The 26,933-nt window shown below is 43.0% G+C and overlaps 1 long non-coding RNA gene across 2 annotated transcripts in view; it reads right to left on the bottom strand.

Moving 5' to 3' along the window:
* Nucleotides 1-231: 231 nt before the first annotated feature.
* LOC309700522 overlaps nucleotides 232-26,933 on the bottom strand; it is a 63,888-nt gene continuing 37,186 nt past the window's right edge. The window contains exons 3-9 of one of the 2 annotated variants that reach the window (XR_014274683.1): nucleotides 20,302-20,429; nucleotides 19,585-19,670; nucleotides 4,083-4,336; nucleotides 3,903-4,015; nucleotides 1,907-3,793; nucleotides 1,130-1,763; nucleotides 232-988 (exon numbers count right to left, since the gene is read on the bottom strand). This is a non-coding gene — a long non-coding RNA (uncharacterized lncRNA). Of the gene's footprint in view, nucleotides 989-1,129; nucleotides 3,794-3,902; nucleotides 4,016-4,082; nucleotides 4,337-19,584; nucleotides 19,671-20,301; nucleotides 20,430-26,933 lie in introns of both variants that reach the window. The other variant, XR_014274682.1, reaches the window with a different exon arrangement.

Below are 26,933 nucleotides of genomic sequence, written 5' to 3'. Positions count from 1 at the left end.
GTGTGTGAATTACTGCTGTACATGCATTCATACTGAAAAGTGCACTACAAGTATCCAGAAAGTTCACCTATAATGGTAAAAAATCCCATATGTTCAGCCTGTTGGACAACGACACTCTGTCAGAGCTAGTCGCTAACTCACTAACAGCAGCAGATTCTATTTTTTTCTCCTAGAACGGTACAAATGTCGTTTGTGGCGTTTAAGTTTGAGAGTAATTTTTCACTGGTCCCTTATTCACGAGGTGACACCATATTGGTGACACCACCGCATTTTATCTTCAAGATCTCAAACTGTTTCCTTTCTTTAATGTTTTATTGTTTTATGAACAATGCTAATAGATAAATATCCACTTGCAGAAATTAGTAAATGATTAAAGACAACTGTTGATTGATCACAGTCCATGAAGGCCAAAGCAAAACAGTCGCCCGCATCAAGCGGGGTTTTTCCCCTCAAAGATGTTTGTTGGGCAAGGATTTGGGCAAAATGGTGCTAGGTTTATTTACAGGTTTATATACGTACACGTATGTAAACCTGTACATACACGTATGTACGTATGCACGCAAAACCACAACCTTCCGGGCGGCGCTAACTACAATAAATATCACAGACAGAATAAAAGACATGACATAAAACACAACCATTAGCAATTTTAGTTTGAATTTTTTTTTTTTTTTGCATTGACGAAAAGTTGAGTTTTGCTAGTATATGCTGTCAACAACAGTTCGTAGAAAGAAAATCAGAATTGGCCAAAATTCCAGTCGGTGCTTCTTTAATATTTATTCACTGTGGACTTCAGCTACCACAGCTGAACAGTGGGAGATTTTGGAACGATGTGTTCTCTGTCACCGTCACTGAAAAACACTGCTCAGGGAATATTCTGGAAGAAAGGAGATTCAGCCCACCAGGAAAGTTCTAGACACACCAGGGAGGTCCAGAGTTGCTCTTGATGCTCTTTATTAAGAAACTTGATGTCTCTGTGCCAATCTTACTGTATGTTGTTACCAGTGCTTTTTATAAACCCTCGATTAGACCCCACTGACAAACTTCTACTTTAAAACTGGAAAAGACCAGCCTGTAAGTAACGAGGTCATCATATGGTCAAAGAGCAACAACAAGCTGCTGTAAAAACTGTGAAAACTTTTTTTGGGCAGATTTTGGCACTTTTGCAAAAAAATATTCAGTCCAGTTTGCATTATCATGCTCGTATGCAACAATAAATAACTCTTCTCTACAAATTTGACCCCTCTCCCCCAAATGGCATGTCATGTCAGTGCAGAGTAGCTTGTACATACAATGCATCCTCTGCATCACCCGAGCCTGTCTCCGTCTAACTGATGTGCTCCTCCTCAGTTGCACAAAGAACGAGCCTTCGTGCGAAAGCTGCATGAGCCAACAGATGGGAGGAGGTGAACTGCGGTCGCCCTCTAGGCCATTCTCTTTTCTTCCCACTCTAGAAAGCAAAGATTTACTGCAGCGGTGCTGGGGAAAGAAAAAAAAATAACAGCCTGAAACATCTGGAGAGCCTAAGCATGGTTGGCGGTGACAGTGGCTAATTTAAAGGTAGTAAAAGTGTTAGCAGGGATGAAGTGGAAGAGTGATGGACAGCTGTATTCCCGCGGCTGACCGGGGTGTGAAGACACTGTGGAGCAGAAATTAAGGCCCTGAACAGGCTGGAAGGAGGTGATGGCTGTTGTGGCTGTTGTGGCGGTGGTGGCGGGGTCTCATCGGACCAGACTATTCCCACCAGCTTTAGATTCATTAGCCTGGAGAACAAGCAGGGAGAAAAACTGAGGTAGAAGGAGAGAGTGAGAGCAGGTTGAGACAAAGGAAAAGATGAAACAAGACAGGCAGTGAAAGGGAGAGGAGAGTGATGAGTGAGAGAGGGAGAGGATCAATCAGGACTCACAACAATAATGGAGGGGGGTGACACCCCAATCACAGGCAAAATCTCACTGTAATTCTGTTTGCCTGCCTCAGAATATGAGCGTAATTGCCACGATCGTTTATGGGCGACGGCAAATCTAGCCCCGGATTATTGTTTTCCTCCGACTGATATGAACTATTCCATTTGTTCCTCTGTCTGCAGAATAGTGTGTACTTCCTGCAGTACACCACGTCTTGCTCTCTCGATGCCATCCCTCTAAAAAGAGTCAAAAGACAGGTTGTCGCAGAAGCTAGATTTCACCACAAAACTATGAATCTAGGATAAGAAGAAGAAGTAAAAGAAAAAAAAATCATATTTTTTATTTCATTTATTTATTTATTTTGGCGTACCTGTCCAGAAAGCATGCATATGCATGAGCCCATATGGATAGTGGGAGGAGAGGTAGGCAACTCGATCCCTGCAGTTGAAAACTAAATAGCGAGGTTGACCCATTTTATCTTAAAAATCCATCCACAGTAAGCGAATACACCTAGAGCCTGGTTGTTTTTTTAGCCACAAGCATGCGCGTATGTGTGTGTGTGTGTGTGTCTTTTTCGACACTCCCAAAACACACACTCGTTTGTTTCAGCCAAGAAGGGTAATGAGACAGCCTGCTTCGGCAATAAGTTTAATGTCACAAAGAAAGGTCTTTTTTGTGGGTGTTTTTCATTGAGGGAGTTAATTGCTGAAGAGAATTAATTAAAAAATGTTGACTGGAGAATTGTACATTGATTACTGTAAATATTCTCCGGAGTTTTGCTCTACTAATTGAGGAGCATTCTGCCTGGTGCATCTTATTACGTGGGCTACAGTATTAGCTGCCGTGCATCCTTGCCAGTATTGATTTATTTTTTTTTTTTGGTTTGCTTTTGCTTTGATGAAGTGCATTACACTCAGATCACTAAAATATCTGAGAAGCACAAACACAAGTTGAAATTATGATATAAGATATAAAAGTATTTTCACATTTAGTGCTGTTTTCTCACGGTTTAGATAAGAATTCGTACACCCGATTTATACCGGTACTAGCCCAGAAAGGAAACGAATTGTTAAATGGTTGTGATGGGTTTGTTGGGTAGTAACAAACCATGCAATCACAATATAGCGATCCTATGTGGCAGGCTGTAAATTCATCTAGCTTGCTCATTATGTTGATGTAATAACGAGTACTGCATATCAGTATAAGTAACTGTTGCTCAGGATTTATTAGCTCCATTGATTAGCTCACTCATCATGGCTGATACATAAGTATAAATAGAAGCGGTGACACTGCCCACTATGGCGTAGTCTCTAGGGGCATTCGATGTGATACTGGGATGATAGAGTGAGGTATCTACCATCTGGAAGGCCGGTGGATCCATTCTACAGTTACTTAAGTCTGCATGTCAAAGTGTCCATTGGGCAAGACTCTGAACCCTGAGTTTTCCACAATGCATCCATCAGAGTGTGAGTGTGTGCACAAATGTTAGACAATGTGCTTAGGTATAGAGCTTGGATGTGTGTGTGATTGGGTAAGGTGTGTGTTGTAAGGTAAAGACCCTACAATAATACAGAAAAAAAACCCAACAATTACCACTTGGCGATAGTGGGAAGAAAAAACGTCCTTTAATAGGAAGCAACCTCTGGCAGAACCAGGCTCAGGGAGAGGCCCCAACCAGTGAAGGGTGTCGTCCTGCAGAAACTGCGTCGCTATTTGTGGATGCATTTTAGAATTTCTGGTTCCTGTCTGGCTGAGCTCTTAATGTGAATTTCAGTTTTATGTGTATTTCTGTGCATGTAGACACCAACAGATTTGACAGTTTTTGACTTTTACTCTCTGCTTAGGGCTAGCAGCACATCATTATCCTTCATCAGCGCTTTGCCATCACCCTGTGAATAACAAACGGCCAGGTAAAGACTCCTTGGAGTTCAAATATGAACAGAATTCACTGAGACAACATAAAGTACAAAAGCTAATGGTAGAAATTGAAATTCATACCATTTACAAGAGAGCAGAAGAGCCAGAGTGGTGCAGGGAAAGCATTCAGAGTGCATCATTATCACCAGTCCATTATGCCAGTGGGTTTCTGTGTCCAGATACTTGGTCATGTCCTATAAACAGAGACAAAGTGAGCTGCATCTGCATGTACTGGGTATACACATTAATCTTTCTTTGTACCTGGAAAAGCCACATTAACACCATTTGAACAGAGCGTCCGTCTGAACGAATCAGACTGACGCTCGCTTTAAACCTTGAGCTCCGCACTACATCCGAGCACGCACGTCCACGTTAACCTTGTAGGACGTCCACGCTCAGGAAGACAGACAGGCCGACAGGTGGAGGACTGAGGCCTGGTAATGAAACATGACTGGTGACGGGTGAACAGGCAAGCAAAAGGTGGAACATCAAGCCCCACCACCCGGTACCCGACCCTGGAGACAGAGAGAGATGAAAGGGGAGGAGGGGGAAGAGAGAGAGAGACATGTCAAAGCTGCATACATTGATTCAATAAAAATTCAATACAGCAAAAGGAAAAAAAAACACGTAGAAGTCTATGAGCTGCACCTCCTACGGTGAAGACAGAGGAAAGATCAAGGATGCTTTAAAGTGAGAATTAGATGGGAGATAAGACACTGGAAGGAAGAACGAGAAAAAGAAGGAAGCAGGCTTAAATTAGATGGCAAAAGAGTCATAGGGTCAGATTACATGACAGTGGCCACAAGTGACCGCTTAATCATTTGGGTCTATGCCACTGAGATCACTGAGACTAACATCTAACACACCCAGTCATTTTGTTTCAGAAGCAGGCCTGAAATATGACAGAAACCACTGTTTCACAAAAGACAGACAAGGGTTACCTCTGGGGAAAGTGTTAAGAACTCGCCAACGTTAGGCCTGACAGAAACACATGATGGACTATGAACACAGCCAAGCAGACTAAGACCCGCTATAATGCAGCCAAAACCAGTACTGTACCTGGAAACACTTGCCAAGCACCAAATATCAACAGATCTTTAATTTCATGCAAGTCAGGTCTCTTGGTCTCTTGTTTTACAGCTGTATTCCTCAAAAGACCTGCCTCGACTCTGCCTCTGATTGACTCTGGCCCTGTCATATGTGCCTAACCAGTTATCTTAACATACCTCTATGAAGCAATGAATACTAGCCAATCAGAGCAGAGGCAGGACTTGGTACCGTAGATCATGGAGAGAAGCTCGTGGTTCCAGAGGAGTTTCAGTTGATTAAAAGAGTTAAATGATTTTTAATAATAATAATAATAATAATAATAATAATAATAATAATAATAATAATAATAATGGATTGGATTTATATAGCACTTTTCAAGGCACCCAAAGCGCTTTACAATACCACTATTCATTCACTCTCACATTCATACACTGGTGGAGGCAAGCTACAGTTGTAGCCACAGCTGCCCTGGGGCAGACTGACAGAAGCGAGGCTGCCATATCGCGCCATCGGCCCCTCTGGCCAACACCAAATTCTATTTTGATTCTAATACACATTTAATGGCACATAGGGTTGGTTAATTTCCGGCACTGATCACGGAAGCCCCTCCCACTTTCTGTTCAAACCATTTGTTTGTGAAAAGCAGCCAATCAAAAGAAAGCCTGCTGAGAGGGTGGAAGAAGGCAGGCGAAATTAACCAGCACCTTCATATTCTAATGGAAAGAACAGAAACCAATGTATGTGTCACAAAAAAGGCTGTTGACGATTTTTACCTGATGGACTCAAAAGATATTTTGAGGTTGTTATGTTATAAACTCCTAATAAAAGAGAGGGTTGAGAACCGATGGATGCAAAAAGATCTTTAGTCCTCCCAGATTCAAACAATTGATAATGTGAGTGCAACACTAATCCACATGTGCAAAAATAAAACAGAGTTTCTTGTCAACTAAATTCACTTTTCATTCTTTTTTTGTGTATATGAAACTTTTCAGGGGTTGCCTAACTCTAGCCATTTCCTCTAAGCTTTTTAGAATTTTTTCATTGCAATTTCACTCCTTTTTACTCTCTTCTTCCTTCCTCTACCTCTAACCCCAAACCTGCCCCTTGCCTTTTTTCCTTTTTTTCTTTTTTGATTTTTTTCCCCCACCTTTTCTCCCCCTCTCCATCTGACTGGGAGTGTATCTACCTATCCAGGCAGTAGTGCTGGAGGGGTCCCCTCGGGGCTCGAGTCCTTTGCTCCTGGCTGTTTGATGTTGAGCCGGCACGGATGAGCCTCAGCCCCCACCCAGAGTTGGCTCCCCCATCATCAAACACCCCGGCTGGGTGCCAGGCCAAGGCTGTGGCCCTAATCAAACACGGCGCCTCTGCGGACCCCCTCGTACACTCCAAATGGGAGAAAAAGTCTAATTATCGAGGCAACCTTCAGCATCGCTCAGAAATGTCTAACACTCATACAAACTCCTGCTTCTTAGCATTTAGGTTAGGTGTGTATTAGAGTTTATTTTGCAAGGTTATGTGCTGCTGGTAAAGGAGGCAAATATTACAGGCAGAGATAGGGATGGGTATTGATAAGATTTTCACGATTCCGATTCCATTTTTGATTCTGTTTAACGATTCGATTCTTTATCGATTCTCTTATCGATTCTTTTTTTTTTTAAAGGAGAACACTAAGGTCGATTAGCTTAGAACTTTGTTTTATATCTTCTCTTTGAACAAGATAGAAATTTAGGAGTAACATGGCCTTACAAACCCAACAGTGAGATCTTAAGAGATCCAGCCTATGGCTCTTCAATGGGGTGTCACAGGGTCCCCAGGAGAAAAAATTGTAAATGTAAAATAATAAAATAAATATTCTTCTGTAGCAATAACAAAGTATAACATAAATTATTCTGTAGCAATTACACAAGAATATCCAGTAATGTCCCTGCCTACAATTAAACACATTCACTTACCGAAAATCAGGGCATCTGCTGTGGTACATGGGTGCAAACCTTTTACCACAAACTTAGTCACTGCTCGGTGACATTCGTCTATCCTGGCCTGAAAGGAGATGCTACCAGTAGACTGCAGCGAGAGCTGCCAGCATCTGAGCCAGACTCTGTCTGTCTCTCTCATCATGGTCACCTAAATGCACAGTAATGGCAGGTTTTGTAATAAGGCAGATCGCACTAACATAATATGCACTGTTAGTTTATTATTTACCTGCCGCATTAACGGGAGAGGACGTGCAAACGTTACCACTGCTGCTGGGTTGAGATTCACGAGTCCGGAGCAGAATTAAAAACACGACATTCATTTAAGGTCATCGTGTGTTTTGTGAGCAAATGCTTTTGCATATTCGCAGTGTTTCCTCCCTTAAATGAAATATCTACTTTGCAAGTATTGCAAGTTGCCCTGTTGTCATCCGTTCTCGTAAAGTATAACCAAACTTTTGAGCGTTTAAGCCACTTAGGCGCCTTGTTTCCTGCCAGGTAAATGTCACTCCGCAACGTGATGACGTCATTCGGAGCAACTGGAATCGATAAGGGAATCGTTTGCAAAAATGGCAAACAATTCGAAGGAATTGAAACAATGGGAACCGGTTCTCAACAAGAACCGGGTTTCGATACCCATCCCTAGGCAGAGAGGACACTTGGGGAAAAAAAACCTGCACAAAAAAGTGTTAGCTTAGTAGCCTGCAATAGTGGTCAATCTAAACATTTTTTATCATGCTATAGGAAGTTTGATGTTGTTATAAGAAGTGCTTCAAAATCAGGAGAATCAAGGGAGGAAAACTGGCAGAGGAGGAGAAAGGCAGATGGAGAAGCTGAAGCTGTCCTTGGAGAAAAGGCGAGCGCTCGATTTTCTGTTTGCTGCCATTTGTCTTGAGCTGCTAAGAGAGATCAACAGTCCTCGGCACACAGATCAATATTCTCTTAACCCGCACCTAATCTGGTGAGAGTTTCCTCCAATTTCACCTTCCATACCTCCTCCTCCTTCTCACCCGCTTACCCTCCACTTTTATTTTCCCTCTCCTCTCGTTTTCAGCAATCATTTTTGGGTGTTGGCGTGACAACCATTTTTCATGCTCCTGGTCCGAGCAGGTGACACAGAAGGGAATGATGTTTCCTGATGCAAACAGAGAAAGTGTCTGTGTGTGTGTGTGCGTGTTGGTAAGGAGGGAGAGTGATGGATACGATGTATTGGTAGGACGCCGGTGCCGCCATCAGGGGCCCCCTGACGCTGGCGAGATAGACTAGCTGCCTAATCGGGCGCATGACATCGCAAATTCAGCCCCGCACACCTCCCTCCTCCTCGGCGAGCATTCCTCAAGGCCGTATCATGTCTTCTGTGTGTCACAGCAACTCCCAGCACGCTGTTCAGGCTGTTGTCAGAGCTGTCCTGTCTACTAAATGGAGCACTGTCAGTGTGTCCCTTCACTGTGACATTATTAGAAGGAAGGAAGATGAAAGTGTGGATAGGTTTTGGATGTGTGTTTGGTTTTGTTTGAGGTTTTGATGAGCGGATGTTTTAATAGGTTCTTTAAAGGTGGATTTCGGTGGATTGAAATTATGAGTGAAAGAGCGTTTCTCTCGCAGTCGCTAACAAAACTGGAATTGTAGTTATTTTTTCTTGTTTTATTGTATATATATTCATCTATATGATGCTACACCTTCTGTTGCTTCAGTCTGATCTCATTCAAATGGCAAATCTCAACTAGTGTGCACTATTTAAGGCCTAGAGACCAGTCAGCAACCCCTTGGCAACCTCCAATCACTAAGACTTATATCATGCATTTTTATGCTAAATGAGTACTCAGACTGCTTTCTTAATACAAGTTTCATTCACCTCATTCACTTACAGTCATACAAGCACTTTTTTTCTGTGTCTAAGCGCTTTTAACCTAACATTCACACACTAAAACAGTCTGCATCCAGGGCAACACGAGATTCAGCTTGTTGCTCAAGGAGATAGAGGAGCCAGGCAAGTACTGATTGGTAGATGGCCCGCTCTACCTCGTGATCAACAGTATTGTATTTATACAGTGTGTGTGTTAGACATTATGTTTTTTTTCCCCATTTTTAGGGATACAGTTCATGAGTTTGCAGAGGTTATGGACATGTCAGTGATACAAACCTTCAGAGGTCTAACCTTCTACTTGCTCTACCCCCTGACCACCGGATCCTGGATCTTTACTTTTTTTGCTTCGTCATCAAACCAGATAAGTTAATAAAGAAAACGCAGATATGCATTTTCTCCATGCTTGAAGAACTTTAAGTCCTGGACAGCCTCTCCTCCCCTTCGACAAGCCAGGGAGTGATTGGCAGGCCGCAAGAACAAAGCTGGTCTTTCACAGACATGGCCTGAAGTGTAGGCCTTCATCCATGGACGTACGTCAGCTGCCCCAACAGACAAAGCCAGCTAGTGTACGCCACATGTACTCAGGGGCAAGCGCCACACACAGACACAGTAACAGGAAGACAGCAGCTTCAGTTACCATGCAGCCGCGCGGATGATGCTCACGTATGCATTCAAACAAGAAAGCGTCCCACGCGCTCGCCCACACCACGATTGCATACGTGCACAAAACAAACACATACTCTACACTATGTGGAGGCATGCAAGCCGGTACCTACACACAAACACAAACATGCAAACACACACACAATAGCTGCTTTCTTTCACTTGCTGGCACAACAACAGAAGCCAGTCCTGATCCTGGTATACTTTGGCCCACATGCTCCAGACACACGCTGCTTACAGGATTATGTCACAGACGAGATGTTGTGTTAGGAAGTATTTACAGAATTATAGCAAGAAGCAGTCAGTATTTACCAAATTTCCACAAAAAATTGTTTATGATCAACTGAAAACTTTTGTTTTTACTCCAACTAGTCTTTAATTTAGTGTTGTTGTACTCACACCCCAAAAGAAAATAAGGTGGTATAAAAAAAAAGTAAGGAGAATGCACCAGAAATGTTGATCATAAGCTTTCAATACAACACTGAACTGTGTCTCATCATATTACATCCACTTATATACATCCAAGTCCAACCAACAAGTTGATCTGTAAAGAGGAAAAGTATCACACTGCCCCGATGAAGACCTTGTGAGAGCAAAACTTAATTTCAGACCATAACTATTCATAATGTTCATCCAACTTCACATCATAATAGGAACACCCACCTTTAGGGCAAAACAAATCTCTCTTCCACAGCCTGCCAGCTTTATTTTAGACAGTTGGTACAGTGGCGCTTAAAGCCAGCCAACTCAGTTTGTTAACAGCTGCTAGCAAAGCAAAGAATTCATACAAACACATTAGCTAAATCGCACCAATCTGTCCTTCTCCACACCAAATCAACAATGGTGGGTCAGCTGAATTGACTGAAAATATGTTTTTGACAGTTTAACTTTACAAAGCAGTAAAAGTTTGAAATGTCCTGCAACACTATCTGTATTGACCGATGGATTAGTGCTAGAAAGCTAGCAAACATTACCCAGTTAGCTTTACCATCTTGTCCTCCATCTCTTCCACACCTCATCATCTCTTTAAAGAACGAAAGTGTGAGTGGTCGGCGGCCTTTGAAGCAGCAGTTTCGACAACATCGCAAGTTCATCTCACACAGCTGCAATAATTTGGGTCATGTCGCGGTCTCTAACCACCCGTGACTGTGTCATAACATGTTTTAATTTTCTTGCTTTGAGAGGTTATATTCATACTAATGTTTTTAAAACACATGGAAAGCTGACAGACAGGCATGTGCTGTTGACTTCTGGGGTTCTGGGACGATCAAATGACTGAAATCTACGAGATAGACAAGCAAAACATCCCCATGTCTGGAGTCTATAGTGTTCTTATTATGGATAAAATGGTGTCTAAAACTACAAAGTAAAAAATAAAGTTGAAATTTCTTTTTCTGAAAAAAAAAAAAAAAAGAAATTTCTTTCTAAAACAATACATCCTTAGTGTAATGCGTCCAGGCGAATATGAAGAAAACCATTCACGAGCGATGATGAAGTCCCGATGAGACAAAACAACGCAGGTGTACATCCAGCTACGCGAGCACAGATGGTATCTCTGCCATTCTGGCACACCATTCACCACAGTTTTTCAAAGCTGGTGCATGACAACATTGATTCAACATTTAAACATTCGCTAGCTTTAGCTGCTACATGTGAATAGATAGCTACTGTACTGTCGGGAAGTGGGCCTGCATCCCAGTTGGCAAAATGACTATTCCAGACTGAGGGGCCGACGGTAAGGAGCATACAAATGAAAATAGCAGCAGAGAAAGGCGCTTGTCTCTCTCAAGCCAAGCATCTGCTAAGCATTTTAATGGGGATCAATGGAAGGGCAGGGACAGGAGATCGAGGGGTTGATTGGCTGGCCGGCCCGGCGCTCACACAGCCGCCGCTCTCCATACTGCCTGCACTGCTGTTTACAGCCAACACAAGCTGCTGCGACCTGCCTGCGCGCTCTGCACCAGCTGATGTGTATATCTGTGTGTGTGTATGTGTGTGTATTATAGGGATCAGTGAGTGTGTGTGCACAGCAGACTATGGTGAGAGTTGATATTGTTTGTGTGTGGATGCCATTTTTAGCCTTAAAAATAGAATGCGTATGCATGCGTTAACTGCATTAGTCCATGCGTCGATAAATGCGGGTGTGCACTGTGCAGATACAGCGGGTATTGTGCGTATTTGTCTAAATGTAAATCATCAGAGGGCATGAGCGACAAATTGCTCAATGAGTGTATCGTCTCCTGTTTGTCTGCTTTCCATCTCAGTGTATAGTTTAATTGCACACGCGCCCTCTTTCCTGTCATCAGCGCACACGCCGGAGCAGCACGGAAACAGTTAAAGTGATGCTTCCTGGCGTACCAAATGAATCAGATTAATATTAGCCAAAGCGAATGTCATCACTTCTCCCCTCTTCCTCCACCTCTCTACATCATCCCCCCCCACACACACACATACACTACCTTCCCTCCCTCTCCTCTACCTCCTCCTCTCCTTGCTGCTGCTGCGTTTGGGTTTCTGAGTCCAGGGCGGTAATGAGGGAACGTTATGCAGTGCCATAAACGGAGGGGCTCGCTGTCAGTGTGCATAAAGGATGAGACAGAGAAGATGGCGTTGGGGTCAGAGGGGGAGAGAGCGAGGGAGAGAGAGTCGAGGAGGACGGGATGGAGAATGTGTGTGAAGCCCGTTCCCTTGTCAACCATGCACACACACACACACACACACACACACATACAGAGTGAGTGAGCACTCAACAGCAAGGCAGAGAGACAGCCTGGTGACAAATAGGCTCCCCTCTGTGCCCGTCTCACAGGTGCAATGCAGCACATGCAGCGCCACCTATGCTCAGCCGGCAGGAAGTGATGAAAGAAGAGTGGAACACCTCCCCACCCCCAAGTGGATGTGCTTATGGTCAACCTATCAAGAGTTGAGCAGCAGAAGAGCAAATAATTCTTGAGAAATATTTTCTAGGTTAAATCCTGAACACTACAGTGGACCTAGGAGCGCAAACACAGTGCAACTTAAGAAAAACAAGTAAAAGCACACAAAACACACCAGAGGTGTTTTTGGGGAGACAATAACGTGACGGACCAGCTGCGGAAGTGACAAGCTAACAGTTAACGGCTAATAGCAGATATGTATCTAGGGGATTACATGAATAATGTGATTACAACACACATTACCTGACATCTTTTTCTCCCTCACAACGCCTCTGCTTCTTTTAAATGTGTCTCAGTCCTTCACGTTTTGGTTTCTGTCACTTCTGCAGCTGTTCTGTCACGTTACTGTGTCCCGAAAAAAACACTTCCGATGTGTTTTCTGAGGTTTATTTGGTGGGTTTTTTTTGTTTTTTTTTTGTATTTCCATGATGTTTCATTCAACTTTTGTTCTTGAATATCCATTATTTTAATTAGAATTAGCATTAGAGTTCATCTGGACATGCATATTGATTATTTAGGCAGTATTTAATCACATATTCTAACCATATTCAGTTGATATTGTATTTTAGATCTCTGATTATACTCATCAGCATTTATTTACATCTGGATTTCTTTTATCAGAGCAAACATTTTCTTTTAAAAGGCAATTCTATTTTAATCAGATTGCAAATACCAACTTTTTAGTTAAGCTAGTCTTTTCTGTGAACTCTGACTCTTACCACTCTTACCATACCTGTTTAAGTACATGCTGTAGTTTACTTCAACTTCAGCTTATCGTACTGGGTCCTTAATTTTGAAGAAAAACCTTCATTAGTCCTGTGACAGGCTGACGGCCCGTCCACAGTGTAACATGCATCTCACTCTATGACAGCTGGAATAAGATCCAGCCCACCTGCGGCACAAAAGCTGGATAAGCTGTTAGGAAACACATGGATGGAAAGTCTTCTTTCTCACCGACAGTGCTGTACCTTTCTCCTGCAGGTACTCGGATTTCCTCCCACGGTCCAACGGCATACATGTTAGGTTAAATAGTGATTCTAAATTGGCCTTGGAGAACAACATCCTGTGTAATGTAAAAAATGTGGTTTGTATTCTAAATGCATCCATCCAATTAATTCAGGGTCACGGGAGAAAAGTGCCATATAAATGAATATCAGCATTGGCCTCTGATATCAACCACCAGAGTGTTATTTGTTCATATGCTGCTATCATTCAGCAGTGTTTCAATGTACCAATGTCCAATCACTATATCAGTGCATCCCTACTTTCAGCATCTCCCTTATTCATAAAGGATTACCACAGCAGGAAGCTCTGCATCTTTGATTTGACTGTTTTTCACCAGATGTCCTTCCTGAGAGGAAACCCTCTTTTGCTTGTTAGGCAAATGTGTAAACTACTACACCATGAAGCCATTATATAACTGTGGGATACAACAAAGGTAGATTGGGTCATCTACTATTCAGAAGGTTGGTAGTTTGATCCCCAGCTCGTCTAGCATGCATGTTTAAGTATTCTTGGGTATTTACTGAAGGTGGTCACAACCATAAAGGAACCCGGAACAGTTTGTATGTGACAAAGTAGCATCTTTTCTTATAGAGCTCCAACCTGCATGTTGGTTTTGTGTCTTTGGTCATGATACTGAACACGGCTGTAAGTGTGTGAATGAAGCTTGTAGAAAGAAAGAAAGCCCGACTATGAGTCTATATACAGTGTATATTTCATGAGCTTGCTTCAGCTCTCTAACGGCTCTTCACAATCTTCAAAACTACATCAACATCTGGACAAATAGATGCTTATTTTTTCCTGGTTTAACTGTCAGCTTTTACTTTTGAGGTATTGTTTTTATTAGCACATGCTATTGTGCTAATAATATAATAATATAAATAAGCAGCTCTTTGATTCCTTTGTCATTATCAAATATGAATTCTAGGATTTAATGACTGTCCTGTGTATTAAAATGTTTAAATTGTTACATTATAGTATGAAGCAGGTTCTTGGTTTGTGAATAAAAGTCACTGAAATCAGAGTTACAGGCCGCATAAACATACTGTTTTAACCCGGATAGCTTTTCTGCAAATGACCAAATCCACACTCGCTGGGAGAAAAATGCAACCTGCAGTACATAAGCCCAAGAAATCGATCTGACAGATTAGCAAATATGAGCATTCATTGGCTTAATTTAGCTTGAAAAGTAACCTGATTTATAGGTAAAAAGGGTGTAAAATTAAATTAATTTCATACACGAAAGCATAGCTTTTGACTTTGTAGCTTTCACTTTGAGCCGGCACTCTTTCCCCGCTAATCGATGTCTGTCTGGAAGAAATCCAGCTCTCTCTCTCTCTCTCTCTCTCTCTCACACACACACACACCTTTAGAAAGCTTTCGATATCATTAGCTGTCATGTTTCACGGTAGGTAACACAACAGTGCGTGGGGATACACAGCTCACCACCGAGTCTAGAGGGTATAGGCTGTGTATTTGTGTGAGCGTGCGCTCACAAACAAGGATGCATGGTGAGTGTGTGAGTGGATTACACCGGGTTCACAGTGTGTATGGGGAAAGCGTGGCAGCAACTTGGCTCCATAATGGGATTTCTCAGTACTTCTGCACACGTACACACAAGCAGCAACACACAAACACACTGAGCTCACCCCAAACAAGCAGGTTAGCAGTAACAAAGCAGAGCACATATCCTGTCTTAGCAGTAAGAGGTAAGCTGCAGCAGAGCTCCAGCTCAGTTAAAGACACATATCCCCTCACCTCTTCTTCTCACAAAAGCCAGAGAAGAAGGATAGAAGGAGAGAGAGAAGGAGAAGGGGGGAGGAATATGTGCAGGGATCAGCTACATTAGACAGGGATGAAGAACACTGTAGCAAAGCTGGATGAAGGCGAGAGGTGGATGTAAAGGAGAAGCTATAGCGTACAGTAGCTACTTATACAAAGCAGAGATTTGTGTGTGAATTCTGGTGAGAGGTTCTATCAAAAGATTTGACTTTTTCAAATGATTAACGGCAGGATTCCTGCACTGTGTGACATATATGGTGTCAGGTGCTCCCTGTCAGTCAAACAGCTTGAGCTGTACTGCGTGAAACTATAGTGGTATAACTTTTATCGTTGCTCATCTGTCCTGGAAAAAACAGAAACCTATTGAAGATGTCGCTGGCAACAATGCAAATGATTTAGTGAGCTACATGTTAGCCTCACTGACAGTTGGTTAGCAGTAAACTGCACAGGTACAATAGACACACATGTATCTGCTAATTAGTACCAGATAGAAGACAGGCTGTAGTTTAATAGGCTGTAAACGTGCTTTTTAATGCTGTTAACATGGGAGTGTAGAGGGCTTGACTCATTTTTGGAGTCAGCCTCAAATAGCCACTAGAGGAACTGCAGTTTTTTGGCACTAAATTAGTAAACTACCATTTTTTTTTGATTCAGACACTTCATAGAGAGATATGCAAACGCAGTGTTGCAGACATTAGTGCATACCAAACGTTTTACCAGTCCTGAAACAGTCTGAACTCTCTTAGGCAGCTTTCTTGTCATGTCTTTAAGTCGTCTTCAGGAATAGTTCTCCAGGTTTTTGAAGAACAGTCAAAGCTCTTCTTTGGATGTTTCTGTCTTTTGTTCTGTTCTCTGTCAACATGATCGCACACTGCTTCAATGATGTTGAGGTCCAGGCTCTGGGGAGGCCGATCCATGACTGATAGTGTTGCAGTGTGTGTTCAATGATTTTACTTCATCTACAGTGTTTTTTGGATCATTGTCATGCGGAAAACTTGAAGGTGTTGTCAATCAGATGATTTCCAGATAGTATTTCAGGGTGGATCACATTCTGACTATACTTTTCTGTGTTCATATTTTATCAATTTTGACAAGATCTTCAACACCACTGGTTAAAGTCCAGCTAAAACCATGACAGAGCCTCCACCATGTTTTACAGATGGTTGTTGTACCTCTCTACTGACGATGATTTGAACCTAAACAGTTAAAATGTGGATTCATCACTACACCAGACCTGTTTCCACTGGTTTTCAGTCCAGTTCTTGTGTAATTTTTATACCTCAGTTTTCTCTCCCAGTTTCCCAGCTTTAAGAACAGCTCCTTGACAGCCACCCTACCACTGAGACCATTTCTGATGAGGCTTCATTGAACAGTAGATGGATCAAGTGATAGTCAAGATGCGTCTTTCGGATCCTTTTAATTCTTTGCTGGATTTTTTTCTGTTTCTTAAGGACATAACTTTCAGATACCTGACACTTGACAACATTTTTTTAATTGTGTTTAGGTACAAGGATTGGACTGAAAATGAGTGAAAAAGCAGCCACTTGCCAAAGAAAATTTTTATAAGACCTCCTTTACGCCTGGAGAACTGGTTTGAGAAAAAAGTAAAAGCTGCTTGGAAGCATAAAGAAATGAGGGGTGCCATGTTGGACGTCGAGTTTTAGCTGGAGTGGCGATTGACGTCACAACATTTGGTATAGAACCCTAACTCTAGTTCACTGAGTTTGTTCCCAGCAGAGAGACATTTACTGCATATTCTCATTCTTATTAAGGGGATTTAATCCAAAAACATCCTCATTTAAATGCGTCTTCTGAGCTAAAATATTGATTCATCATTGTCAAATCACTCAGGCTAGAATTATAATAGTTTTAACACTTTCCTCTTTTTGAGTGTTTTTGGTCAAAACTCTGCCTTTAACACCCATGAAATGTGCAGACGTGTGCGATTACAACAGGACAGGTTAGGAGAGATTGACACCGGGGAACAGGGAGGAATGTGCACCTCTGTGGTGAGGACTAACCAACCACAGGCCGTCTAGGAACAGCGAGTGCCGCTAGCTCTATTTAGCAAGCTTTCAAACCACATCATTAGCCCTCACCATCCAGCTCTCCTCCCAGGTGTAGTGGAGAGCCAGGTGCACCTCTCCCTCTTTGTCTTTTTCCCCTTTCTGTTTGTCCCGCTTTGCCTCGCCGTCTCTCAATGTGTAACACGCACCTGGAGGGAACGCAGCCAAACTATCACTGTGAATGTCCTACAGGCTGTAGAGCACACAAATTACACACACTTTACTCTTCGAGGGCCAAAAGCAAACAAACACCTGAGCATAATGTGAAAATGTGTTTCGGGCGCGCCGTGTTTCTACCTTATAATTCCAGCTGAGAAAAAAAAAAACATAGGGGCTCCAGCGTGGCCCCCCAAGATAGTTTTATCCTTCACTCTGCAATTTCCGTCAGTGTCTCTCCACATAAATTGTGGCACCATAGAAAGCATTGTGGGTAAATATTGCACATAGGAATCTGTTTAGATTGAGGCAGTTTAATCAAAGCCTCCTTTTAGGGGCAAAGAGCTGGTGTCAGCCAAATACAGCCTTTTTTTTTCTCCTCGACTCTGAGAAGCACAGAGAGGTGAGAACTCGATGTGCAGAACAGAAAGAAAGACCCAGCAACCGCCCCCCAACCCCAGCCCTCTCTTTCAATCTCTGCCCCTCTTTATCTTTTTCTGGTTCTGCGTTCATCCCTCTCTGGCTCCCGCTCTTAACTAATAACTCAAACACGGCCGACGTCCAGCTTTCTCTTTTAACTTTCTCCTCATACTCCCTCTTCTCCCGCAGAGCCGAGGAAAAGTAAGCAAGGAAATTCTCCACGCTCAGGAGCTGGGGAAGACAACTGTCCCCCTATGCTTGGGGCTAAAGCGGGCCAAATAAAATAGCAAGTGCAGCACCAGGAAATGGCTAGCCAAACACGCAGGGCCATGAATCTGGGCTTGGCAGAGTGTAAGGATTTCTCCATGCACTCCCCAGACATCCTACATGACTATAGAAGTCCTTTTGTATTAGAAGGACGTCTCCCATATGGGTTTTACAGCAATCACAGTCAGAGACCATCACTGCAGATTTATGCCATCATTCAATATATTTCAAGTGCTGCCGCAAAGAATGCCAATGCTAATATTGATTAATGTAATTTAAGAGGGCTGTCTTTTTCTTCTCCCCTCAAAGGGAGGGAGTATGTAATCTCTTCAGTTTGTTTGTCAGTTTGTTAGCGGTGTCGCATTCACAGTTTTCAAGATATTATGTTGAATTTTGTTTGATGGTGGTTACCAATAACAGCTCGGGCTGGTTTAATTTTGGTGAAAACCCAGTAAAGGTCACATCAGATATGCAAAATCAGTAAAGACTTCATAATGTTTTATGGATCGTCTTCAAACTTCACAGCAGCATACTAGGCCTCGGGGGACAAGAGTGCCTCAGTTGGTTAAACATTTCACCTTGACCTTCATTGTTGGCGTCACAGTGACTCTTCACTGTCTCTAAGATACAGATGTAGGCGTTGTGACATCAGTCACTGATTTGTAGACTCACATTAAAGCTTCAGCTGCAGTTTTATCGTTGTTTGTGAAACTAAACGAGTATGATTTAACAAACACAGGTGGGCACAGTTAGAAAGTTTCATCCATTGACTGTCTGAGTGCTAATTTGTGCCACGTACCATGTCACATGTGGGAGAACTGTGGTTGGAGAGTGCAATGCTATTAAATTACTTTGACCATGGGCTGACAACTTCCAGTCTCATTAACTTTGAAATGGTTACTTGTGAGACAGGGACCAGGTCAGCAACAACTTGCAGCCAATTGTCGTCTTACTTTAGGCAGCAATAAAATGGCCACAAGACGGAGTCGGTCGACTACTAGTTTGCAATCAAATGGGGTCAAAATAGCAATTACATGTGATAATACAGATTAACTGTGTCAACAGCCAGAATTGCCAGATGTTTTGCCATCTGCATACACAGAAATTCACTTTAAGTGCTTATATTCAGAGTGTAGCCAGAAACTCATAGATTTGAAACAGAAATTCCTCCACAAATAGTGTCGTATTTGCTGCAGGATGGTGGTGTAACTATAAAATGACATAGGCATTCTGCTTGTTTTTATATAAGAATATAACCAGCTGAGTCCAGTCTTCTCTTGGTTAAAAGATTCAGTTAAGTCAATTGAATCAGGTGAAGCTGAGCAGAAAGCTAAAAAAAATCACTCCTGAAAAGTTGCTACGGAGGGAAAATGTATTTTTTCTTGCCATAAAGTTGGGCATTTTAACACGGAAGTCTATGAGGATTAACTCGATTTTCGAACCAGCATCTAGTGACCACAAAAAGAACTGCAGTTTGCCTATCATTTAATAACATTATTTATTTGCCAGATCTTAAGTTCTTCAATATTTGGCAGTTTTTAACCTGTAATTTGAGCTTTTATTTCAGTAAATTGTGCTTACCGTGCTTTTACGCCCCCCGTCTTTCGATGGGCACAAAAGAGACAGACCCGATCCACCACTGCAGGTATCTGAAGATCATCTGGAGCCTAGAGAAGCCATACACATGTGTGGATAAACCAGAGTGACTATGCTGTTGGTGATGGGTGAAAACGAACTGTTACTACCTTAAACCACCATTTCCATCTCAGCCCTCGTAACTTCTAAACCTTTTGTGTGGCAGAAATATGTTTTCCGATGTTAAGCGTTTAAGGGGGAATATAAAGAAAGCCACATAAGATACCATATGGCACTAGAAACTCCACCTTTATGGAACAGAACAAGAAAGCATCAGCTTTTTCCCCAACCCATGCACATTTACACCCTTTTTTGTTCCAGCAGGTGTGACAGTGACATTGTAATAAGTCAAAAATGAGGACTCGAGCAATCAGCCAGAGTTGTTCCCTCCAAATATACTCATGCAAATCACTAGACGAAGAAAAAAGGTGTTTAATTTAACGCCAGAGTAACAGAATATTTTGGTTTCCCTGGGGCCACCCAGTGCGAAAGAATTTGACACCGAGATGCTGTGAGGTGCTATACCAAACACCGCATAACACAGGCAAGCAATTGTGTGTTAATTTAGCTGACTGAGTTACTCTAAACAGGAAATTTTTTATTTATTTATTTTGTTTACACTTCTCCAGACATTTCTGGAGACTCTCTGCTCATCCCACTCACCTTCCCTCACCTTAGCCAGTGAGAGGGGGGCTTCTGTCCAAGACTTTGCTGTTTGCAGAGGCGACCGCAGAGCAGGGAAGCCAAAGATTACTCAGCCACTGTGGAAATGTTAGAGTGGGTGGCAATCGCTGGGGAGAGGAGGTTAGCAAAGACAGAAAATAGTTACTGTAAGCGCGTACGAGCCATAAACGAACCACTGTGCCAGGTATGGAACTGAATGTACCCACTGGATCTGATACAAGTCCTGGACTTTTTAATCTTTTAAAGGTTCTTGTTCTGTTGTGTTTTTGTTTTTTGCAATACATTTAATTGTGTTTTGCAAATACACTTAAAAAAGAAAAGAAAAAAAAGACGGTGCCCTACAGCCAGACCATGACTAGAGCCCGGATATTGATTTTGGTGCTCTGGGAGGCTCGAGGTCATGAGAGGTGCTCATCTGTGCTGTGGAGGAGTTGTGAAGTACGGGGAGTGACTGGTGCATTAGTTAGTGGAATTATGCGGATCATGGCTGCAACAGCTAGAGGTACAAACGCTCACCGGCAGGATTAGATAATGCTATTATCAGTGTGATAGTAGCATTAGACAGAAGCATTAGCATGGATAATTCCACGGATTCGGCAGCGGAGAAATCGCCATTAAATCGTCGTATTATACCCAAAGAGATGAGATCCTGATATAGAAAGGCACTTGGGCTGCGAAGAATCAAACTTGACGGCAAATCTTTGAATTACGAGTCATCACGTTTCCCTGTCTCGTCGAGTAAACAGGTATTTAACAGAGGATGATCCGAGATGAAAAAAAATCGCTAGGACGAACACCCTCCCCATCAATATTTTTGTTGCTTCTCCCGTCCTGAAACGCAGCACTAAACACTTTTCTAAGTTGCTGGCAGAAAGACAACAGGATTCGGGATGTTTCTTTATGGTCTATATAATATCTGATCCTCATAATGGGTCAAATTTTACTTCGAGGCACTCAGAAGTTACTACAAGGCCATCAAAAAATGCCTGTAAATGTGAAACTGACGAGGATTTTATGAGGCTGACTGACTGAAACTGACTGGGCCTTACTCCACCAGTTCCTGCTTCTTTTGTATAATTTATGTCACTCAGTAAACGGCTTAAAAGGTCCAGTCAGTCATGACTGTGAGCAGAGTGCGTAACTTGCCACTTGTTTAGAACAAACTTAAACACTTACAGTCCTTGTGTTACGTCGGGGTGCAAAAAGGGCCTGAAATCAAGACAGACAGGCAAAATGTCGGGTAATTTTATTCAGAGTCCAGCCAGAACTTGCATCCATTTCAGGATCAGCTTTATTAACGAAGCGTGTGTACACGCGGAAGGAATTAGACTCCAGTTATTTCTTTGCTCTCAGTGGACGTAACAGAATAGACAACGGACAATACCAACAACAGCAACACGTGAGGCACATTTATATTTATATGTGCAATGGTGCAGAGTGCAAAGACGTTGGGATAAATAATGGAATAAATAATGGATGGTTAATGTGTTAGTTACTATATATACAATATACATGAGCAGATATTCCTCCAAAAACAGGGACTGAGTTGCTGCAGAATGGGAATTTCTCTGTAAAATGAGAGGCGCTCAGCAACTTTGCTTTTATATGGGAATGTATGGGAATGTAAAACAATTGCAAACCATTAGAATACCAAGTGTAAATTGGGTCTTTGTGAATGAGCGACCAGCCTATATAGAACAGTTGGACGTAATATGCTGCATTTCTCCCCTTTCCACATGGCGTTCCTCGCTCTTGCTAACTTGTGCGAAAGTGGAATGGTTACAGTGTTGGTGTGGGAGGTCTGCTCTGCACGGCACAATTGCAGGAGGTTGTGCACACACACACGCAGCTGCTACTGCTGCTGCCACAGCACACGCATGGCAGGAGAGGTATAAATAGCATGCCACTATTTTGTCTTTACATATTTAGCTGTTGGATATTTTAATGCAAATTAATGTGGTGGGATCGGAGAGGGGTGTTTTTGTTGACTGGAATTAGTATTGTGAGCGAGCTTTCTTCTCCATTCTTTCCCGTCCTTTCTCTCCTCTCCAAATTACAGCTATTAAGACAAGACTGGTGCAAGCCAAACACGGCGCTCCACTTAATGTGATTTCCCCCGCACTGAGAAAGGAATAAGAGGCAATGATTCATGGGAGCCCCACAAAAAAAAAGCCGGAGAGACGGGAAGATGTCCACCTCCGACATGCGCCGAACACAACCACTCCGCTTGTTTAAGTGTGTAATTGCATGTGTTTGTGTGCGTGTGTGCAAGTACTTGTGTGTGTGTGTGGATGAGCTTAAAATGAACATTATGATTTATGACATCCTGTATTTAAGTCTGGCTAGTCCTCACATTACCACAACACTAATCTAATGAATAGACTGCCTAAGCAGGAAACATGCAAATGCCCACTGTCTATTTCCAGAAACCAGGCTTGGGAGTGAGCAACTGTGGCTCCTCGTCTTGATGTGGCTTTTATAGTGTTTCTGCAAAATGATCTTACTTGCAACTTCCCCCCACTCGCACACAACTGAGGAGTAATGTGACAGCAACGCGCCAGCTTTTTTTTTTCTTCTCCAGTGTCTGCCATGCCAGCTTTCAACACCCGACATTGGCAGAATTAGGTTTGACAGCTCTAGTTGAGGCCTGGCGATTGGCCGGGCTCCAGGGACGTTGTGCTTGAAGAGAGGTATACACCACCACGGAGTCTGGGAACAAGAGAAACAAAGCATTCGGTGATGAGATACTCAAGCCCCGCTCGAGGTCGAAGCATGTTTAGAAACCTCGGGGTGAGGGGAGGGTGGATGGAAAGGGCCATCTGAGGGAATCCGGCGCTGAGAAGTGAAAGTGTGAGTGCTGACAGCGACACAGACCCTTCGAAGAGACACCAGATTCAGGACACAGAGGGCTGGAGATAGTGTAAACCAGCCGGCAGAGAAAGGCCTTCACTCGACAGCTTTGTCTGATTTAAAAGATAGTGTTGCGCTGAGGGTGAAATGTAGCGTAGCACTTTTATGAAAAATGGCTGTGATTAGGGGGTGAAAATATGTGCTTTTTTAAGAAAAAAAACAAGTCCACTATGAAACACCAGGAAGAAGTAAATACTTAAAAACTGAGCCCATCCCAGCAGAGTGGATACAACATATGAATCCCAGGGAAAAGTAGGCTGGAGTGCCCCATAGATCAAGGCTTAATGTAGCCCGCAGCGCTGGCGGGATGGCCGAGACAAATGACAGTTCACTGAGGTGGGGTCCCTGGACAGAGCATGGCCCAGCCTCTGGTGCTATACTGGGGTTAGCTGGAGCCTGCAGGACACAGGGTCCATGCAGGGAGGGATGCAGAGAGTGCAGGGCTGAGAGGGCTTGCTCGCATTTGCTAATGGGTCCCCAGACAACCAGGCCTGACCTTACAGGCCCAGTGCATTCATTACCAGCTGGTTAGCAGCTACCGCTAGTGTGAAAAGCTCCTGCTAGTTAACTGCAGGTAGGAGGTTAAAGATGACTCAACAGGGGCACATGGGGACTTCTGTTAGCTGGACTTACAGGTATGTGAATGCTGCAGTTGCTGAATTGAGTAGCAGTGTAGCAGAATATAGGGAGAAGGAGTGTCTTAAAGAAAGAAAAACGAAAGGAATTTTTGGGAAGAAAACAGACAGCAGAGTCTTACGTTGTTCAAGGAAATGCTATCTGCATAGTGGGCATCACAGTGCATGTATGTAAACCACAAAACGTCTGGAACAATGTCCTTTGGACAGACAAGATCAAAGTAGAGATCTTTGGCCATGAAGCACAAACACCTCATACCTGCTGTCAGCATGGTGATGGGAGGTCATGATTTGGGCACCTGGCAGTCACTGAGCCGACCATGAACTCCTCTGAATATTAAAGTATTCTAGAGTCAAATCTGAGAACATCTGTCTGACAGATACAGCTTGGACCAAACTGGGTCATTCAACAGGATGATGATCCAAGAAGAGCAAAGTGCTGCAATGTTCCAGTCAAGCTCCCTCAACCTGACTGAGATGCTGTGTTGGGACCTTAAGAGAGCTGCGCATGAATGAGTGCCTGCAAATGTCAATGAACTGAAGCAACACTGCAAAGAAAAGTGGCCTAAAATTCCCCACAGCAATTTGAGAGACTGAAAAAGTCCTAAAGAAAATGAGTACTAATAAAATTGGCTCTACAAGCTACTGATGATGGGGTGTCAACACACTGCATAGACATTTTTCTCATGACTGCATTAAAAAGGAACTAGATAAGTATACTAGTTTACAGGACATTAGTCAACCTGCTATCCAATAATAAGTCATGTTAGTAATATTTCCCTCTCCAACTTTTTAGTCAGCCAGGAAGGAAACAATGGTAAGATTTAAAATCTGAATCCACTTTAGAAGGGAGAAATAAACCCTTTCAGAAACTAATCATAAACCAACGTCTTGAAATCATAAGTGCGTGGGCACATAGAGTTTTTAAAATTTTGATTTTGAGTTTATTTGGTCCTGGTTTTCATAATTAACCAATTAAACAATTAAGAGCAACACAATGACAGCAACAGATACCCACCCTTAGCCAAGACAGACTGGCCGTCCACAGAGCCAGAAGGTCAAGTTTCACAAATGAAATCTATGAAATGTGGAGACCTGACCATATAAAGAGAGTGCTGCTCTAAATATATTTCACTCCTTAGCAGCAATGAATTATCTGCCAGTCGCCTCTTTTAGGATCTCAACTTGACCTTTATATGTGCTGCTTACGTAGCTCACTTAAAAAAAAAAAAAAACCCACTCCTGCCTTGTTACGCCTCCTCTCATCCACCAGATCACAGGAGTCCATTCCTTATTTCCAACTCGGCTGAAATAACCTCCTGAAAGTCTCCTCATCTCGATGCAGCTATCATTTTGGCTCCAAAGATGTCCGCCCTCCTTGCAGCAGCTACCCACAGCGCCTGTGAACTCTGCATGCATTATCTCTCTCCCCTCCATAGGGTGCTGTGCTTTATGCGGGAAACCAGCCCCATTTATCAGCATCCTCTGTATCCCTCCACTGCCTGGCGAAGCACCTGCTGCTACTCTAACTACAGCCAGGCCACGGCCTTATCGCTTCTGCAGATCACAGGGCGCAGGGATGTAGATTGACTAAATCTTCGGCTAAAACAAACAAACACACTTAGTCGTCATTTTCTCCCCACTGCATTTCCTGTCAGATCTGCCAACATCTGAAGGTGAATGGAAGAAAACAAGTTTAAGGAATGGGTTACGGGTGGCTTTTCAAAACAGCGTTAACTGGGGCACGAGGCGTCTGGCACGCTCGCCTCCTCGGTGCCGGGCCTAATGATTTCTAATGCTGCTAAACATTACATCGCTGTGAAAGCCCTGCTTTTCACTGGGGACGCGCCCGCAAATCTCCCATCGCATGTTCCCTTTGTTGATTTTTGTGAGACAACAACACGGCAACGCTTATCTCCATTACAGACCAGCACCACGGGGAGCTTCCCCAAAGCCTCTCACCCAACGCCTTATTAGCAGCTATTCCCTTCTGTCTCCCTCATCCTCCAACTGGGAGCAGATAGAGGGAAAGAGAGAGCATTATCCTGGCGTCTCTTCTTCTGATTCACCACAAACCCTCGCTATGTCTATTCACATGCCACTGGGCCTGGACGGCCCCGCATCCATCCTTTACTCTCCCTTCCCTTCTTTCACAGTCTTAGCCCTGAATCACACTAAGAAGAAGAAGAAAGCAGCATCTCCAGTTATTTATAAGCCCATACAAAAGGTTGGCTGTTAATTTCAAAGCCTGTAAGAAGATGAGGTTCTTTTGTGCTCGTTTGTATTGTGGAAAACAAAAAAAGGGATAATGCCGTCAACACTGATAGCTTCATATTAGTGAGTCAGTGATACAGTATACTGCTGGGGTAAAGCAGCATATGACTGCTGAGTTTAGTGCCGAAGCTTAAAGGGACAGTGCACCCTCAAAGCCCTATTTATCCTTCTAGACTACCTGTAGTTATCAGAAAAAACACATGTGAAAGCCATAGCTGCAACAGTTGTCGGAGGTCATGGTCCAAGTCCTTAAAAGAACCACTAACCTTGGATGTTGGTATGGATGTTCCTGGGAACGTTAACAGTAGATTAAATAGGTAGACACATAACCAGTGTGCACAAATTCAAAAGTAAATATTTGGTGTGACCACCTTTATTCTTCAGCACAGTCTGAACTCTCTTGTTAAGTCGTCTTCAGGAATAGTTCTCCAGGCTTCTTGAAGGACATTCAAAGCTCTTCTTTGGATGTTTCTGCCTTTTGTTCAGTTCTGTGTCAACATGATCCCACACTGCTTCAATGATGTTGAGGGCTGGGCTCTCGGGAGGCCGATCCATGACTGATAGTGTTCCACTTTTTACTGCACTGGCAGTGTTTTTGGATCATTGTCATGATTAAAAGAGAAACTTTTGTTAATCAGATGTATTCTAGGTGGTACTAAATGGTGGATCAAACACACCATGCTGAGAGCTAATAGCTCTTTGGGAATCACCTTTCTGATATGAATGACACATAGATCAGTGTTAAATTGCCTTTTGCACAGTACTGGACATCCAACTGATTAGTTTCTGCGT

The sequence above is a fragment of the Aulonocara stuartgranti genome (assembly GCF_965226115.1).
Source record: "Aulonocara stuartgranti genome assembly, chromosome: 23".
Taxonomy (NCBI): Eukaryota; Metazoa; Chordata; class Actinopteri; order Cichliformes; family Cichlidae; genus Aulonocara; species Aulonocara stuartgranti.
Note: the sequence above shows the minus strand (reverse complement) of the source record. Positions and strands in the feature narration are given on the sequence as shown.